At 39.4% G+C, this 17,730-nt stretch overlaps 1 protein-coding gene across 8 annotated transcripts in view; it reads right to left on the bottom strand.

Annotated features, from left to right (window-relative positions):
• ppp2r5eb (protein phosphatase 2, regulatory subunit B', epsilon isoform b) overlaps window positions 1-17,730 on the bottom strand; it is a 54,976-nt gene that overhangs the window by 15,320 nt on the left and 21,926 nt on the right. The window contains exon 1 of one of the 8 annotated variants that reach the window (XM_008283415.1): window positions 16,734-16,870. The exons of the other annotated variants lie outside the window; for them this stretch is intronic. The gene's annotated coding sequence lies outside the window, so the exon portion shown is untranslated. Of the gene's footprint in view, window positions 1-16,733; window positions 16,871-17,730 lie in introns of those variants that run through there. 8 annotated transcript variants of the gene reach the window in all.

The raw sequence follows: 17,730 nt of genomic DNA on the forward strand, positions 1-17,730 counted from the left end.
AAAAACAGGTTTGATGCTGAAGAACTGCTGCAAAGCCTTCAAGAAGAAGAAAAGAAATCAACAAAACTTCTGAGAGTCGTTTTTAAGTCGGGGAAGCTGGAGTTATATCTACATCAGCCGTGTTCCAGAGACAAAAACAGCGAAAGAAACAGTCGAAAAAGTCGTTTTTATTTCCCGTAAAGCTCATCGACCGTCTTTGAATGAAATCAAGCCAGCATGACGACTTTTTCTCACATTTTATGTGCAGAAAAATAACACAAAGGAAACCCAAAACCAGGTCAACATTCAGCAGCTATGAAGTGATTTTCCCACTAACGGGTGGAGACCAAACTGGAGCTAATAGGAGACGTCGATTCATCAGCCGGACGCTAAACTCCAGATAAAGCCACGAGATGATTTAACGGCTCGTTTCCGCTGCAGTGGATAAAGAGAAAGCAGCTTAAGCAGGTTTAAGGTCGTGGTGAGCTCTGATCAGGTCGACTTTCTGAACCAGAGAGACACTGAAAGTTTGTTTTCTCTGATAATAAACGCTTTTTGTTCCGTCTGTGAATGTCAACCGACTGTAGATGCAAAGACAGGTGAAAATTCATTTAGAAATGATCAGAAACTTGGAAAAAAAGCCCTTTAACAGTGCCGGCTGAATCTCTGCCTGTGTTCTGACTTTACAGCTGGTTCATTTAAATCCTCTCCTGAGTCGTGGCGTAACCGCGACACGCCTTTAACGGGATGTGTTGTGAAATGTGGACATAAAAAAAAAAAGGTGTGCGTGCAGCTTTATCAAGACTTTATCAAAGGGTTCGTTGTCACCTGCTTGTAAAGTACGAGCAGTAAAACGCAGGCTGCAATAAAGTAAAAGTCAGATTTGAAGGAATGAACGTCAAACATTCGCTGATTGTGTAGTTACAATGCTGAGAAAAGCTCAGTTTTACCGACTTCTGGCTGCAGAATCAGTTGAATATTAATCAGAATTGTTCAATAAATCAACTGTGACATCAACGTTAGCCTGCAGGTGAGGCGTTCAGGGAACATCTGGAAACTGCAGTGAGTGTCAACAAGCAGGTGTTCAGCGAGTGATGCACTTTATTTACATTTAGTCCTTAAAGGTTGCTCTGATTTCTGCTGAATCTTACTGTGAACATTTGTACACTAGCAGGACTTTAACACAACACATGGCATCGCAGTGAAAGAAGAGTTGATTTAAATATAAAAGTGAAATTAGAAGATTTGTTCTGAATATTCTGTAATCTTGACATTGATCAGAACAGCTGTGATGATCATTTTGGCTTTCATCAACCTCTTATTGTTTATTTTTTTAGAATATTTTTCTGTTTTTGACAGAATAAATGTTCACTAAGGATTACAGATACGACATTTTTTGCTGTTAAATTACAGATTTTCTGTTTTGTTGCATTTTAAATAAGAACTACAAGAATCTTTTACAGTGTGTTCCAGTAAAATTAAAGCGTTGTGCTGTAATTCAATCAGCTAAACAAACAAAAAAAATCATTATTTTACATATATTTACCTTTATTTTTACCATTTTAATCAAAGTGTTCCATCGTTTTATTATGTTTTCTGGCACCTTTGCTGTCAGATTTCTACTTTTAATTTTTAATTTATTTTTTTTAAACTAAACAGCTGCCTGCAAAAACTGCTCGAGGAACATGACCAAGAGCCTCGAGCCTCCCCCGAATCCCAATCTGAGCATCTACGGGACGCATTCCAACCCTACAGAACCAAACAGAACCAACATCCTGGACCCATCAGACCCCACAGAGATCCCACATCCAGGCCTTGGAGTCGTCAGAACTTCATTAGAGAGTAAAACACATAACGTGGTGCTGAGAACTGACATTTCTACGACTTGTTTGGGGCATTTTCTTGAGCCAGATGATGTATGACGGACCAGACTCAGCGGTCCACCTGCATCTCAAGGACAAAGGACAGTCTTTTGAAGACAATCATGTCCTGCAGGGAGGACAGATGCTTGGAGAGAGGAGTGAAAGAAGCCATCTGACTGGAGAGACCATCCCTGGACAGAGGTGGAGATCTGAGGCATCACCTCTCACCTGTTTACAGTTCAGTCCTAAGATCTCTCTCCAGGTAGATGAACCCACATCCACACCTAGCCACAAAGACCCTAACGAACCCCACTGTGTCAGGGGGAGCACTAACGACCCACATAATGAGGGGGAGGAGCAACAAATGCCCAATTGGAACTCAGGTGTTAACAGCTCTTTTAGGATATCTGGAACTCCCAACAAGTCAGTCAGAGCTGATGAAGTCTCTTGGATGAAACGTCTTCAAGGAACTCAAGCAGTCGATACGATTAAACCACGAGAATAATGTATGAAATGTAAATAAAAGTAAAACTATAAAACAGAATCCTCTATGAGCTGTAAACGTATGGGGGCGTATAGAGCCGGATGTATACGAGGTCTAGCGTCCTGGTGGCCTGAGGGAGGAACACTTCCTGCTCTTTGATGTGCAGCTACCGAGGTGTTGATCACTCATATGCGCTACGTATACATATTCACGTATTCCCTTTGTTGTCCTATCCGATGCCGCGGCTCGTTACGGTAATTAGCGGCTTCACGTTCCGGGGTCGGCGCTGCTCCTGGAACATGTGAACGGCCTTAAAGGAAGCTATTAATAGACAGATAATCACACGGGACGCGGTAATCCGTCCACAGAGAGCAGAGCTAGCCGGCTTCAGCGGCGGAGCAGAACGGAGACCAACTGGACTTAAAGCGTGAAAGGATACGAAAGTGCAGCCTGAACACAAGACGTCTGAAGCTCCACGATAAAGGCTTTAAACGTCACTGTGAGCGTAACAGAAACTGTGAATGAACGCAGAAGCTGAATGTCAGAAACCACAACATCAGGCTGAAATCAGGCAGTTCAAACGTTTATTTGTCCATTTTTAAGGAGCAGCTTGTAAAATATGTTGTTTTATTGTTTAATAATTGGTTTTCCAGCCACTTGGAGGGAAATCTCAAAAGCAGGGTGTATAAATGAACACAGAAACATATTCTATACATTAATATCCAGGTTTTTAATGGTGCCATGTTAATTTAAGTTGGTTTTTGGACACTTTTGCAGGTTATTATAGAGTTTGTTGACAGTTTTGTGCGCCAATATCGAAATTATTGACAGGTTTGGACACTAACATCCAAATTATAAACAGTTTTGGGAGCTAATATCCAAATTATTGACAGTTTCATGTATTCATTTCAAAGTTTTTTGACATTTTTGTGGATTAATATGCAGGTTAATGACAGTTTTGGTGAAACTAAATGGTTTTATTTCTACTGGTGACCACTTCTGCATCTAACGAATGTTGTCGTTATTGATTATCAATGATTATTTATCACAAAAGCTCATTGATGTAGGAACAAAATATTTTAATTGAACTAATGTACAAATGAGACTTTATCTCCTCGAAGCAAAATACAAATACAATTGTCCCCGAAGGCCTCTTTTTTTTTTTTTTGGGACCATCTGCTCGTTGACGAGACACTAAAATTTACCGATGTTCCCTGAACGCCTCACATGCAGTCGATGCCGCTAGAAAAAGGGGTTTAAAAATGTTGAAATAATTAGTTCCGATATCCGATTTAACCTGATTTTACCTGCACCGTCAGCTGTTCTAGTCGTCATTCAGTCTACAAAAAGCAAAAAAAAAAAAAAGTTTCAAAAAGTTGATTAAAGTTTCTAAATCCCAATCTGGCAAATTCAAATGTGCTCGTTTTGTCCAACCAGTGATTTCAACAACCAACGACGTTCAGTTCATCACCACAGAAGAGTAAAAAACAAGCAACAATTCACATTAAACAGTTAATAATATTCAGTTAAACCCACTCACTGATGAACCTTTTCCAGCTCTGACCGTTAAACCACTTCCTTGAACCCAGAAGTTAAACGTCTGACACCGTTAACGAGTCTATTACGATCAAACAGCTCATTTCTCCAGCTACAAGATCACTTTATTTTATTCATATCCATTTATTATGATAAGAAAGGGATCAGATTTAAGGTCGAAACGTTGACATTTGCTCTATAAAAGTGAATAAAAAAGATTAGCATTTGTGCGTCCTGATGTCGAACTACACAAACCTTAAAAATAAGAGAGAATAAACACAAAGGTGGCGAGGAAACTGTTGTCACGGTAACCAGCTTCTTCTTCTAAATAAAAAAAACCTCTGGGTGCGACTGCCGAGGACGAAGACGCCTCCAAGGACAGAACCCCGTCAGTTAGCCGCAGCACGATGTGATGCGACCACGTGTGATTAAAGCTGCTCCTTTAAAAGTCACCGAGCGCCCAAACTGCAGCTCTTTAGTGTTTTTTATTTTACTGCCCGTATCATGGAGGGCTTTTGCTTTTACCGGCCGCCTTTATCCCCTAAATCCATTTAGCTCATACAAATGTGATCTTCTTTTAATCCGGCATGAATCATGAACACCGCTGATCCACTCAGATGTGATGTGAGGATTATCGAGGCCGTTTGACGGCAGCGGCGGCAACAAGTGGACGTTCTGCTGATCCGGTTCCTGTTTGAGCTGCAGGACGGAAGAAAGAACAACAAGGAAAAGTTCTCTGAGCAGGAGAAGATCTGGAAGGTGGAGACGGATGAAGGAAAACTGGACGTGTTGGGGGAGAATCATGAAGCTGGTTTCTCCTGCAGCTCAGTAAGAATCACGTGATGAAGCTTCAATATGTCATCGTTTGTAGATTAAAACCACGACTCCTCCAAAACCTGGCAGCAAAAGTCAAATAAGAAAACACCGTAGGAATAGTTCAAAAGCTGTTAAGACAACAGCAAATATCTATAAAATAATTTAGCCGATCTAAACAGCACAACAGTGATTTCATAATAATTAGAAATAATTTGGACATTATGACGATTTAGAAAACTAACTTTCTTCAATTTCTTTCAAACAGAAAATGTCTGTTAGATAATGATCATGTTTGCTCAATTAAATATAGTAAAAATAGGTTAAAAAATACGACTATTGCTACTACTAATAATAATAAAGGTTATTTTAAAATTTCATCCTGTTCATTTTACATCATTGTAAATAATATTTTTTCTGTAATTTCATTACAAATTAAAAATCATTTTAACTTTTTATAAATACATATTTATATTATTTTAATTATTATTTATAATGACTTTCTTCAGATTATTATTTTTTATTTTTACAAAAAATATTTACCTTATATTACATAATTTTTATTTTAAATAACTAACACTATCTTTAAAAAAAAATTTCCGGTGAAAATTTAAATCCAGTAAAAAAAATAAAAAAATTTGCAAAATTTGTAATTTGTCAATAAATAAATACATAAACAAATAATAAAATTTTAAAATACAGTTTTGTCCTGTTCTCGTATAGTCAGCATGTAAAATGAGACTTTATCTGTGATTTTTTAAAAGAAATTGCAATTAAAAAAAACAGGGAAAATCTGTAAAATATTGAGAATACTGTATAAATATTGCTTAAATATCTTCAAGTGTCTTGCAGAGTGAATCATAAACAGTAAACTAATAAGACCTCCAGCTGAGACCTGCTGACTCGCTGCATTCACACTTGTTCAATGAACAACAATCCGCTGGACGGTTCCAGCTGACAGAACCACTCAGCGGACTGGAACCGTCGGCCGACCGGGTCAGAACTATAAACGTGTCTGCAGGCTCCGTCCTATCAGCAACTGTTCTGGCTGTCTTCACGAGGCCTCGCCGTGGAGACGCTGAAGCTCCTCTCCTGGCAGACCCAGAGACGAGGCGCCGCCTCATTAACAGAGGAACAGAGCTCAGCGGGTCGCGGCGGGAGGGAGGCTGGCCGGATGCATCGCTGCGGGAACTCCTACAAGTTCAACTAATTATGTAATGGCAGATCGAACCGTCAGCGAACGAGCAGCTCGTAGGACGTGTTGTTGTTGTTTAATGACCTGTTTCAGCTTCACAGAGGGAAATCTTTAGCTGAGGGTCTGAAGACAAGACGGAGAGATTTCACCACATCAACACATCTCAGTTTTATTCTGACAGTTAATGTCCACGTTTTAGACACTTTGATGTGTAAATATGATGGATTTCAACAGGTGTGTGTGTTAATGTCCAAGTTGTCGACACTTTTTGTCTGTTTTCTGTGTTTATATCCTGGTTTTTAACTATTTTGTGCGATAATATTCAGGTTTTGAACAGTTTTGGGTGTATATATCCAGATTTTTAACCATTTTGTGGCTTAATATCCAGGTTTTTGACACTTTTGTGTGTAAATATGCAGGTTTTTGACAGCTTTTTTCCAATAATATCTATTTAATTTCTGGGTTTTAGATGGTTTCAAGTTTTGTTTTATTTATTGCCATATCGCTTTGTGTCCCAATATCCAAATTATTGACAGTTTTGTGCCTGAATTGCAACACTTTTGCCAACATATATCTCGGTTTTGACACCTTTGTGCAATAATATCCATGTTATCCTGGTTTTTAACTATTTTGTGCAAGAATATTTAGGTTTAGAATAGTTTTGGGTGTAAATATCTAGATTTTTATCTGTTTTGTGCCTTAATATCCAAATTATCAACAGTTTTGTGCCTGAATTTCAATAATTTTGCCAACAAATGTCAAGGTCTTTGTGCAATAATATCCATGTGTTTGTCTGTTTTCTGTGTTTATATCCTGGTTTTTAACAGTTTTGTTCAATAATATTCAGGTTTTTAATAGTTTTGCGCCTAAATATCAGCTTTACTGACAGTTTTCTACCTTAATATCCAGGCTGTTCACTTTTTTTTGCGTTAATAATTGAAAAACTCTCTACAATATCACTTTCTCTACATTTATAAAGTTCTGTGCATTTTCAGTAGTTGTTGTATTTTTATTTGTACTCGTGGAAGAATCTGTGCAACACAACGACATCTGTAATATCCACAGTACTTGTTCTTGTACATATTGTTGTTTATTCTTTATTGTTCTACCATCGATCTCTACGTTTCATCAACACCGACAACGTCCCCTCTGTGAGATTAACACAGGATTTATTTCATATTGACGAGGTTCGTCTAAAGCGACGCACTAGCAGCTGTTTGTAAAACGAACACATCGGAATAAAAGAGATTAAAGGAAGGTTCTGCCTCCGTCAACATCCCACTGAAGTTCAGTGGATTCCAGCAGCTAATGCTCCAGTTTGACCAGCGGATGAACCTGTCGGCTCGCTGTGGTGACACCGAACATGAACTGTACATGAAAACCTGACATCTGGAAACAACGACGGGATCAGAAACTGAGAATAAGAGCCGGAGAGAAATCCTCAGAAAGGACACAACGGTGATGATGCACCATGATCGTAGGTGGAGGTGTGGACTTTACAAGTAGCTTTAAAAACATTTGAGAACTTTCTTCTCAAATCCAGCCAGATGAAAACACAACCGAGTCCACAACACAGCAAAAAGCATCACGCTAAATCCTCGCTGGCCAATCAGAAGCCAGGAAACAAAGCCGTAACTGCTTCCAGTGGGCTGCCATCAACAGAGCATCGAGGAAGGAAGAAAACATCGGAGCGGACCGACTCCGACGCCTCTGGTCCCCGACATAGAAACTGTTTATTTATGTGTAAATGTTTATAATGCCTCAGTAGCGGGATGAGCACCAAGTTTTCACCAAATAAAATTACTGTAACTGGACAAGAAATCGACGCCGCGTTTGAGAGAAGTTATTAAAGACGTTTCTAAAGGCTGTAAAATGAATTAAAACTTCAACATGTGACACAAAGCTGTTCGATATTCTACTGAACAACCTTCTTGTCCACAGTTTACACCAGAAGAAGTCTTTAAAAGGAAGGAGATGACACGAAATATTCAACATCTGTAGCTTAAGAAATAAAAGAAGAGCTCCAACACAACCTTTAGCTTGTTGCACAGAATTAAAACAAACAGAGTTTACTGTTTAGGAGTAAAGCCACACCAGAAGCATTTCTATTACCCTTTACGACCGATAGTTCCTTGATTACGCTGGCTGCTAATTAGCCTCTAAACACACACGCTGCTGTATAAAGAATGCACATGGCGGTAAATCTATTTCTGATTGTGATGTTATTGCGCTACAGTTCTCAGCTCTACGTGTTTATTTTTAACCTCCGCCTCAGTTCGGCTGTGGTTACGACGAAGTTTAATGGAAAACGGCTCGTCCACTATTCTTAGATCACCACGCCGGCAGCAGCGCTGGCGTGCGGCGCTGCAGAGAGCTCGGTGGAAACACGAGCGTACGAAGGTGTAAGATGACCAGCGACACTCTTTAAGAACAGTCCACACACACCAATGCGAAGGGAAAACCCCTCCGACTCTAAAAGCAGTGAGCGAGTGTGACCGGACTTCGGTTACAGCAGCAGGCAGAGCCGGCCAAGCCGACAGATGGACCCAGCAGGCGACCCGACCTGGTCTGAAGGTTAATTTGTAGGATATTATGTCCCGGCGATGACGGTATTATGTATGTACACACACCGGCTCGGCCGCCATGAAGGTATAAACAGTCCGAGCTGCAGACGAGTGGACTGTTGACGTTCAGCTGAGCCCCGTTTGAGACGTCCAGAACTTTAAAAAGTGGATCCACTGTTGGTAGTTTAATAAACTGTCTGACTGACTACATGAAAAAAAAAAAAAAAAAAAAAGGGAGCTTTTACAAGATTGAATTTCCCTTCTGGGATAAATAAAGTATTTTTCATTTCATTTCATTTCATTTCATGACAAATACTTAACAGCTTCAACCTTTAACCGATTTAACACTCCTGTCAAGCACGGAGGTGGCAGCATCATGGGTACAAACAGTCCGAGCTGCAGACTAGTGGACTGCTGACGTTCAGCCGAGCCCCGTTTGAGATGTCCAGAATTTTAAAAAGTGGATCAACTGTTGGTAGTTTAGGTCTAGTAAACTGTCTGACTGAGTAAATGATGAATATTTAACAGCTTCAACCTTTAACCGATTCAACAATATTCCCACTGCGAAGCATGGAGGTGGCAGCATCATGCTCTGGGTGCTTCACACAAAGTAGATGGAACAATGAAGAAGGAGGATCTCCTCCACGTTCTTCAGGAAAACCTCAAACCATCAGCAGAAGGTTAATCTTGGACCGATGTTCCAACAAGACAATACATATTCTATAAATATGACTAGAGAAGAAATGACCCCAAATGGTCCATATAGAACCTATCGAGTATCAAGCATGGCGGTGGCAGCATCATGCTCTGGGCGCGGATCACCTCCCCGTTCTCCAGGAAAACCTGATACCATCATCAGAAGGTTGATCTTGGACACAGTTGGATGTTCCAACCAGACAATGAGCCCAAACACACATCAAAGTGGTGAAGAAATGAATTTGAAGTGAAGAAATTGAATTTCCCTTCTGGGATGAATAAAGTATTTTTCATTCATTTAATTTCATTTCGTTCCATCAGGCTGGAATGAAGGTTCTAGACTGGTCTCCCCAAAGTCCTGACTGGAACCATCCAGAACCTGTGGACTGATGAAGAAACACGTCTGAGTCAGAAAGACAACAAGTTTAGTTTAACTGCAGCGATTCTGTCCAGAGGAGTCAAAGATGAACCAGAAGCTGGTGGACGGAACCAGAAGAACCCGACTGAGGAGAACACTTCTGTATGGATATTTATGACTCAGCAGATTTAATCATATTTCCAGAAGACTGTTAATACATCTATGAAAGATGCATGATAGTTTTTGTGAGTTTTTCTATTCTACAAAATTAAGAGTTCTATCCAGACCGTCGTAACAAGAGGATGAAACTTTGGTTCACGACTCTACGTTCAATCAACAGGAACAGACTCAGGTTTCAATCTGGTTGCAGGTTCATAAAACATCTGGATTCCCACAACGCAGCAGCTGACAAACCTCTGCCCACGTCTGCCCCAGCAGCAACAAGCAGAACAACAGCTGAAACGGACTGAGCCTCCTGATGCCAGCGCCGGGCCCGTAAGCCGCAGAGGTTAAGCGTTACATAAAGGATTAGAGAGCAGCGACGACACAACGCTCGCTGACGTAACATCTGCTGCTGCACTCGCTCCTCAGACCAGGAGGACAGACGTAACCCGGCGTCGTAAACCGCCGTCAGCTGTCCGCAGGGAGCTGGACCGGCTCGGCAGCAATGTGTTGATGTTCACACGCGTGTACGAACGAGCACACGTGTTGATCCAGAGCAGCTGAAGGAGGAGCAGCAGAACATGAAGGAGGTTCGACTGGAGCTGGGTTAGACCATCTCAGACCATCAGAGGGCTGCTGCTCGACCACTGATATGGACATTTTTAGATTGATATGTAAAATGCTGTCAGAAATATTTAACAACTAAAAAGTTCTACACTTCAGCTCCCCCATAAACTGAGATTATTTAAGCTACTTGTCTATGACTGCAATAAATCTTTAATGGTTCCTCAGATGTCAACGAGTGAAAAGAAGAAAACCAGTTGAATGAACGAGGAGCTACTTAAAAATACTGATTTGTTATGTGGACATGATGGACAGTTACTGTGGTTTTGTTGGTTGATTTGTTTGTTTTTAATAAAGTTGACACCTAAATTAATACTTAAATATTTTTTAAATTTCAAAATAGTCATGAAATAGTAAAAATAGTAATAACAATCTGTAAAACAACAAATTAATATTTGTAAAAATGTAGAATTTTTTGATATAGACATTATTTATAGTTTTGGCCTTTTGGGTTTTTTGTTTGTTTGTTTTTACAAATAACATGTATATAAATATTTTTTGTGATTTTACTAAAACGATATTCTTAATTTAGCAAAACAAATATGAAAAAAAATCTTAAATTAAAAAAGTTATTTGCCAATTCTTAATTTTTTTTAATATACATGTTTTTTTTTTCAAGTAATATACTCAATAAATATACGTGAAATTACAGTATATATATATATTTTTTTGTTGGGTTCTATTTTTAGTTTGTTTTAAGTGAACATCTAAATTAACAAATACATTTCTTTAAAGTTAAAAATAGTCATAAAATAGTAATAAAAAGCTGCAAAACAACAAATGAATATTTGTAAAAATGTAGAATTTTTGGTATGGACATTATTTACAGCTTTGGCCTGTTGTTTTTTTTTCAATTTTATTTATTTTTACAAATAATGCGTATAAGATTTTTTTCTGTGGTTTTACTAAAAATTTTTCTTAATTTAACAAAACCAAAAAAAAATAAACAAAACTATTTTAAAAAATAGTAATAATTTCAATTTTTTTGAAAATAGATTTTTTCAAATAATATATTCACAATAAATATATGTGAAATTACAGTATGCTTTGCTGATTTAAATACAGTTAAATATATGAATATATATAATTTTACAATCAAACATTTTGAAACAATGAATAATGATTTGTAAAAACACAGATTTTTGTAGAAAATATTTAAGTTTTTCGGGTAGTGAACATGTACTTTTTTTGTGTGATTTTAGTAAAAGCATCTTTAGAAATATTCCCTTTTTTATGCTATAAATATCACGCAAACCAAAGATGAGAAGTCAGAAATTCTGAAATCAGAAATTGTTCTAAAAATCTGATGATTTGAGATGGAGTGAGTCCATACGGTCCACATAGAACCTACCAGGTACCAAGCATGGAGGTGGCAGCATCATCACAAAGTAGAACAGAGCAAACTGTCTGACTGAGTAAATTATGAATATTCAGTAGCTTTAACGTTTAACCTATTTAACACTATTCCTACTGTCAAGCACGGAGGTGGCAGCATCATGCTCTGAACTGGAGCTTTACAACGGAGAAGGAGGATCACCTCCACGATCTTTATCAAAACCTGATACCATCATCAGAAGGTTGATCTTGGACACAGTTGGATGTTTCAACCAGACAATGAGCACAAACACACATCAAAGTGGTGAAGAAATGGTTCCATCAGGCTGGAATGAAGGTTCTAGATTGGTCTCCCCAAAGTCCTGACTGAAACCATCCAGAACCTGTGGACTGATGAAGAAACAAGTCTGAGTCAGAAAGACGACAAGTTTTGTTGAACTGCAGCGATTCTGTCCAGAGGAGTCAAAGATGAACCAGAAGGTTGAACCTAGAAGAAGCTGATATTTACCCAGACATTAGCTTTACTGTCTGTATATTTCTGAGCAGCAGATGTTTTCGTGCTGCCGTACACATCACGTATTTGTCGTACAGATCCTGCCCCGGTGCAGGTGACAGGGCAGGACGTGTGCAATGGAAAAAGTGGAACATATAAATATATATTCATGCCCCAGATACAGGCTGCCGGTGAACCCATCTCCATGTTCTCAGGTCTCATATAAGCGTCCCAGCGAGGCGCCAGGCTGCCGTCAATCATTAACACACGAGGCCTGCACGAGGCCTGCTGGGTAAACTTTGCTCCGAGCTGCTGCAGCCAACAAACCGACAGATGGCTGAGCTGTGGAGGTCCGCTTTCACCGCGGCCGGCGAGGTGTCGCAGGTACTAAACGCCCCGATCACATCTCGCCGCAAGACTCCAGCACAAAGACGTCTCCAGAAAACTCCCATCAGATCCACTCCACAGCGTCAGATCGTCCTCCGTTAAAACAAAAAGCACCGAATCTACGACAGGATGGGAAATAACTGCAGCTTTTATCTCTAACAGCTCCTGAGATGTTGTCGGTCAAACAGCCTTATAAATAACTTGCTTTTATGAATAAGTATTTCAAAATAAAAGCCCTCCACGTGTTTGGTTTTGTGTTATTGTGACCTGCAGCTACCGGCGGGTCAGGAAACATCCCTGGTTCACTTCTGGATGATCAGTTTTTATGGTGACGAGCTCAAAGGTGGAACTTTCCATGACGGCTTCAACTCACCGCTAATCAGAGATTATTTGATCTGATATTACAGATTCTGAATCAATGACATGATGAGAAATAACCGGCTTTTATCTGTAACAGTTCCTGACATGTTGTTCAAACAGTGGCATGTGTTTGATTTTATCATCAACATGTGAATTATTATATAAAATAAATCATTTTTCTTTTTTTAAAACAGGAAATGTCTGTAAAACAGTGATATTTTGCTAAAATAAATACAGTTAAAATATATTAAAAATAGCAATATTGGTCGAATGCTGCTTTGTTTAACGTGGACATTATTTACAGATTTTTTGTATTTAATTTAATTTAATTTAATTTAATTTAATGTAAAACCTCACACATAAATGAATTACTTTTCTGTGATTTTAGTATTTTTTATTACTATTTTATTTAACAAATATTTGTTATTATTTTCAAAAGCCTTTATTTATATTATTATTTATATTTTCCTTTAAAAATATTTAGAAAATGTTGTATAATTTTCCATTAAAATAATGGATTAAAAATAATTAAAATAACGATAGTTTGTGCTGATTAAAACACAGCAAAAATTGAATAACTTTACTGACAAATGTTCCAAAAGTTCTGCTTCAATATCGTTAGATTTTGTTCATGGAAAAAATAAATGATAAAAAAAGAAATAATAATAATAAATATTCTAATTGTTATTCTATTCTCTGCAACATTAATAGAATTTATTAAATATCAGTATTTTCAACATGTTTACTTTCTCCTCATAACAGAAGATGTGTCTCCAGATATCTTTAACGTTACTTTTGTTTATTTTCTCTCGACGTTCCTTCATTTTTCCACCGTTGTCTTCACTCCCACATCTATACACATTCCTCCGTTGTGGGACTAATAAAGATTATTATTTTATCTTATTGAACCTGAAGCTCAGACGCTAAACACCGGCAGCGGTTTGCGTAACTTTGTCGTTTTGTGTCGGTAGCGCGGTGATGTCGTCCTGAGCAGGGTCGGAGGTTAAAATCTCAACGAGTCATAAAAACATAGAGAGGGAAGATTTCTGGTCCGACGCTGGAACCCAGATGTGAATATTTACTGGTTTTGTTCATTTTTTATCAATATAAATTTACTTTAAATACTATTAAAGGAAGCAAACATTCAATTATAAGTTCTGTTATGGAGCTAAAAAGGATCAATTATTAACCAAATGAAAAATGTGGCGACTCCAGAAGTAATTGAAGTTGTTTTTTTCAGTCTTTTAAGTTTTAAGTGGATTTTTTTTTTCAGCAAATATGCCAAAAAAATTAAAGCTGCAGCTCCTAAAATGCCAACAGTCACTTGTTTTCTTAGTTTTCCATCAATAGTTTAGAGTTTTGTCCTGATGGTCAGAGAAAAACAACAATTTTAAGATGTGACTTTTTTTTTTTGGATTATGCTGATATGAGGGGCTGCAGGGTGGCGCAGTTGGTAGCACTGTTGCCTCGCAGCTAGAAGGTTGCCGGTTCACGTCCCGGTGAGGACACCCGGGATCTTCCTGCGTGGAGTCTTCATGTTCTCCCCGTGCAGCGTGGGTTCTCTCCGGGTTCTCCGGCTTCCTCCCACAGTCCAAAAACATGTTGAGGTTAATTGGTGATTCTAAATTGTCCGTAGGTGTGAATGTGAGTGTGCTTGGTTGTCTGTCTCTAAGTGTAGCCCTGTGATAGACTGGTGACCTGTCCAGGTGAACCTGCCTTCGCCCTAAGTCGGCTGGGATAGGCTCCAGCGACCCTAGTGAGGATTAAGCGGTGTATAGATAATGGATGGATGGATGCTGATATGAGATCAACTGTTTGGTGTGAACAGGTTCTTTATGTATTATGAGATAGAAACTAAGAAGTGACCCCAGAAATGCTGAAACCTGCAGCTGCTGGTTGCTTCAAATGCAAAGAAATCACAAAAAACTCAACTAATAAACTAAATAAAATCACTTTAGCTTGAATTGTTTGATGTATTTCAGCTCAGGACCTGATTCTTGGAGCTCATATCTTCTCTCCCTCCACCTCGTACGTCGTGTCACTTTAATATTAAGAAAGTTTAGTCGTTGGCTGCAGCTGCACCGACCGGAGACGGTCTGAAGCCTCGACGGTCCACGTCAGAGTCCAACCTGAGCTCAAACTCCTCCGACAAACGATCACCAGGTGGCTTCGAACAAACACTTCCTTCAGCTGCAGGTGGAAACACTGCAGGACCCACATAGCAGGAATTCCAGCCGCCGTAAAACTCCGAACACGCTCTCGTAATTCAGCCAAACAGCAGCAGGTTGGTGCAGCGTCACAACAAGAACACGTGCTGCAGCCAAGGCTCATTTTCTCTGATGGTTAATTAATTAATTACCAATTTGGTTGACAAAAAGCCCAAAATGACACCAAATAGATTCAGTTTAACATCACAGAGGAGCAAAGAAACCAGAAAAGATCACATTTCAGAAGCTAAAATCACAGAATTCTTCTGAAAACGATCTGATGATGATCAAAACGATTCAGTAAAGACGTCTGTGTGGCTGCTTTTTTAATTAAGACAACATCTGATGAGTGAAAGTCGGCTTTTTTTCTGAATTAAAACATCAGTTTAATAAAATAATGAGTATGTTTTATTTAGAATTAGTGCTGAAAACAGTCTAACATGACTGACACCGGGGACAGATTCTGACTTTAGGTGATTAGTTCCTGGTTCTGCTTGATCTGGATTTAGATTTTTGACGTATGATTTAAAACAACATTAAACATTTGAAGCCAAACAGGCTAAACTGTTGAAAACTTGTTCTGCAAAAGTGATTGATTTTGCATTTCACACAGAAGACCGACAGCATGACGGTAAAATAAATACCTTTGGATGAATTCTCTTCCATAAACTGAACCTGAAGCACTGAAGAGTTTCTGTGGTTCATGGATTCATTCATAAATGGGCAATTATTTAGAAAATAGTTGGTTTAAGTGATATTTTTAAAGGGAAAAACATTGAAATTCTCGGATTTCATCTTCTCAAATGTGAGCTTCTTTTCTCATTTTGCTTTTTTTGGAAGAAAACCGACGATTCAGGTTCATTAAATCATCTGAAATGAACAACTTCCTGCTTTTGCTGAATCTTGACGTAGATTCTTATCATTTGTTTTGACAACTTAAACCGGTAAAGTCATTTACAGCTACACAGACTGAACTTATCACTTTGTTAAAGGATTTAACAGAAGCTTGGAGCTGCAGACTCTTATCTTATGTGTTCTTTAGATTCTGATTCCAGAGCAGATTCATCTCATCACTTCCTGATTTGCTGGATTCAGATTCTTGACGAGTGATTTGGACCTAAACTAGCTCAGACTAAACAGGCTGAACTTTCAGGGTTTAACAGAAGCTCTGAGTTCATTCAGTTTCTCAGAGGAACACTGATTGGTCTCGTTAAATCTTCTAACATCCCTGAGGTCAGCTGATCCGTTACCTGCAGCTGCTTTGACACGTCAGCCGAGTCGTTTCTACGTTTGAAGTCACTTTAGAGGCAGAACAACTGGACCGGAGCCTCTACGTTCACCCTGCCGTGCCGTAAACATCCCACATGTGGCCGACCGCCGACCAGACGGAAGCCCAGGAGGCCCAAACTCCTGGCCGACACCTGCTCTGCCCCAGAACCAGCACATTCCTCCAACGTGGACTCACAGGAAGAAAATGTTCCGCTTCCACCAGCGAACTTTCCATTCTCCCGCCGGCCAGAGAAAACACTCGTCTTCTGTTACCGTCTCAGTCCATTTTAAGTCCTCACACACACACACACACCGACACACACACTGGAGCGGCCGCTAGCAGCTGCTAACGCCGCGGGGCTAACGCCAACATGCTAGCAGCTGCGCACACATGACGGGCCTCACTCACCAAATCGGGCTTCCTCCGCACAAACCGGCCGTCATGAACGTCGCCGCCGGTCCGAGCCAAACATGTGGACAGCAGGAGTTCAGCCGACGCCACCACGCTGCCCCGGACGCTTGTTTGCAGCGAGCGAACGCTGGAAAACTGTAAAGGGACACCTGGAGGATCGGGTTTCGGCCGAGGGGAGGGAGGCCCATGTCGGTGGGCTCCATTGGCAGAGCGGCTCGGGGGTGGGCCGGCAGCATTGTGCATCTTTCTTTCTATTTTCTGCCGCCGTCTTTATTTAAAGCCCGGGGAGGTCAGAGACAGAGCAGGCCTCCTACACGAGGAGGCCACGGCCCGGCGGCGCCTAATTTGGGTTGAAAACCCCGACAATGCGCTCAGATCTGAGTCACGGCAACTAGAGCAACGTACGTTGCTCTGACGTCACAGCAGCAAACATCAGGAGAGAAACGAGGAAACTCAGATAAAAGGAAGACGAGAGGCAGATGAAGCGTTTTAGATTCACACTGAAGCTCAACGACGACACTGGAAATAAAAAAGAGCTGCAAAACACTGAAAGTTTGGCAGGAAGAAGTTTGAAACAACTGTAGAAACGGTAAAAATGAACAGCAGATATCTGTAAAATAATAATATTATAGATGCTTTAATACAGTAAAACTCTTTTTAGTCGCTCATCTTAAAGGAAAAAATAATTATTTGTAAAAATACAGATTTTTAATGTGGACAATTATTTTTTTTGTTAATTTTAGGTTTCTTACTTTTTGTTATTTTCTTTTTACCATTTTTAAAATACTTAAAATACACATAATTTAATTTGATTTTTAAGGTAACATAGACTAATATTTTTTTCCTGGATTTTATTTTGATATTAATGCAACCAAATCAAGAGGATCTGTAAAATAACAGCATCAAAAATGGACCGTTTTTAAATTTTTATTATGCACATAAAAAAAAGAAAACACCTGGAAAACAACGGCATTGTTGCTGATTTACATAAAGT

The sequence above is a fragment of the Stegastes partitus genome, unplaced genomic scaffold (assembly GCF_000690725.1).
Source record: "Stegastes partitus isolate 25-593 unplaced genomic scaffold, Stegastes_partitus-1.0.2 Scaffold310, whole genome shotgun sequence".
NCBI classification, from domain to species: Eukaryota; Metazoa; Chordata; class Actinopteri; family Pomacentridae; genus Stegastes; species Stegastes partitus.